The sequence below is a fragment of the Malurus melanocephalus genome, unplaced genomic scaffold, assembly GCF_030028575.1.
Source record: "Malurus melanocephalus ecotype Western Australia unplaced genomic scaffold, MMel_1.1 scaffold_1913, whole genome shotgun sequence".
NCBI lineage: Eukaryota > Metazoa > Chordata > Aves > Passeriformes > Maluridae > Malurus > Malurus melanocephalus.
In genome coordinates, this window is record NW_026625145.1 from 1 (window position 1) to 2296 (window position 2296).

General features: G+C 52.9%; 1 protein-coding gene across 2 annotated transcripts in view; it reads left to right on the forward strand.

The window, feature by feature from the left end:
• The first annotated feature begins 372 nt into the window (after nucleotides 1–372).
• MGAT1 (alpha-1,3-mannosyl-glycoprotein 2-beta-N-acetylglucosaminyltransferase) overlaps nucleotides 373–2296 on the forward strand; it is a 4831-nt gene continuing 2907 nt past the window's right edge. Inside the window, exons 1-2 of one of the 2 annotated variants that reach the window (XM_057388418.1) lie at nucleotides 373–441; nucleotides 1017–1190. The gene's annotated coding sequence lies outside the window, so the exon portion shown is untranslated. Of the gene's footprint in view, nucleotides 442–1016; nucleotides 1191–1614; nucleotides 1894–2296 lie in introns of those variants that run through there. The other variant, XM_057388419.1, reaches the window with a different exon arrangement.

Sequence of the window (2296 nt, forward strand, 5' to 3'; positions counted from 1 at the left end):
AATCCGCTGCCCCCCCCCACCTTTTCCCGCTCTTTCAGCGCCGCCTCAGCACGCGCGGGAAAATCTCCAAACCCCGCCCCTTCCGTGACGTCACTTCCCCTCCCTCAGCGCAGCGCGGCCCCGCCCCCAATGACCCCCGGGAGCGCTTAATTAATCCCCAACTAATTAATTATGGATTAATTAATAAACGGGGCGTGGCCGTGAGAGGGCGCSGTCTCGCGGTGGGGGCGTGGTTTCCGTTGCGGGGGCGTGGCCTGTGAGGCAGAGCGGCCCGCTCTCACCATGTGGGCGTGGTCATGCTGTTTAATTTGCATACGAAAGGCGCCTTGGCGCGMTCTGATTGGTTCACGAACACATAATGGGCGTGGTCTCTCCGTTGCCACGGCAACGCTTCCGGTGCGGCTCAACCGGAAGTGGCGGCGCTGCCGGGAGGCGCCGCCGGTACCGGGGGGGGCCGGGGTCGGATCGGGGCCTGAGGGGGAAAATTTGGGGGATCCCCCCCGGTTTTTGGGGGACCCCCGGGGGTGGCGGGGACCCCCCGGAGCCTCTGAGGGGCGGAGGGACCCGGGGAGGAGCGGAGGGGCCTTTGGGTGGCTCCCGGAGGGGCCTTTTGGGGCCTTGTTTTGGTTCGGGGGGGCTCCCGTGAGGGTCTGAAAGGGTCTGGGGGCGCCTTTTGGGGTTTTCTGGTGGATTTTTTGGCGCTGAGGGGACCCTTCCGGGTTTTTTTTTTGGGTCTGGGGGTGCCTTTTGGGTTTTTATTTGGGATTTTTTTTTGGCGCCGAGGGAGCCCTTCCTGTTATTTTGGGGGTCTGGTGGTTTTTTTGGGTCTTTTTGGGGGTTTCGGGGGGATTTTTTGGGTCAAAGGGGAGCCCCTTTGACTCCTTCAGGGATCCCCAAAATTCCCGTCTGGAATTCGCTCCCTGAGGAATTTTTTGGGGGGGGGGGTCCCTTCCATAAATGAGACAATTCAGAGGGAATTTTGGGGAATTTTAACCTTTTTCTGCTTTTTTGTTTAGGATCTCGTTGGAACCTGATCCCCTCTCCCCCCTCGAGGCCTCGGAGCTGCGAATTCCCAAATCTTTTCCCCCAAAAAACCAAAATTCCCGAGGGATTCTCGGGGGGCTCTGGAAAGCGGAGGGGGAGGGGGGAACCCCAGCGACCCCCCTCCCCCTGGAGCGAGGCAGCACCAGGTAAATCCCGGGATTTTATCCCAAAAAAAACACAAAAACGGGAAAAAAAATGTGGATTTTTCACTCTCGGTGTGGGGTAAAAGCCTCGTTTTGCCCAAAATTCGGGGTTTTTTCCCGTCAAATTCTGGATTTCCCGTCAAATTTTGGTGTTTTCCGTGGGGATTTTGGGAATTTTGGATCRCCAAAATTGATTAAAAATCGGAATTAATGAGGAATTTTGGGGAGGAACCTTTGGATTTGGGGTCTGGGAGGAGGGAAAGGAGCTGAAAAAAMCCMAAAAAYTCAGRRATTTGGGGGTTTTACCTCAAAAATTCACTGTGGGAAGGGAAAAAACTGGGAAAAATTCGCTCCCAGCACCAAAATTGAGGATTTTTGGGAGGATTTCATGGGATTTAATCAATTGGCTCCTTCCCAGAAGGGCAGGGAAAGCCCCAGATTTTGCTCACTCAGCACCTCCAGCCACAGCCGGAGCCACGTTTGGGGCAAAACTCCCGAATTTTGGGCCAAAATTCCCTGAATTTCCAACAAAACCCTCCGGATTCGGGTCCAAACCCCGGGATTTTGAGTGAAAAACCCGGGAATTTGGGTCAAATCCCAGGATTTCAGAGCAAAACTTCCGGATTTGGGTCCAAACCTCTGGATTTTGGAGCAAATCCCAGAATTTTGGGGTGAAATCCCTGAATTTTGGAGCCAAACCCCTCAGGTAATTCCCCCTCCAACCCCTCCCTCCCGAATTTTCCCCCTCAATTCACTTTTCCCACTTTTTTTTCCTTTTTTTCTCCCTTTCCAGCTGCATTTCCGGGTTTTTTTAGTGCATTTTTTTGGGATTTTGGGGCTTTTCCCAGCATTTCCCGTTTTCCTTTCCCTCTCCGGGGGGTTCCCTTTGCCCCCCACCCCTTTTGATGCGTTTTTTTTGGGATAAAATCCCATTTTCCGGGGTTTTTTCACTCTCTAATTCCCTTTTTCCGCCGCCGACGTGGCCCCGGGCAGAGTTTAATTAACCCTTGAGTTTCTCCTGGATTGAGCAATCCCGGTTTTTTTTCCTTTTTTTCTTCTTTTTTTTTTTTTTTTCCTCCCTTTTTCTGTTTTTTTCTTAACTTTCCCAT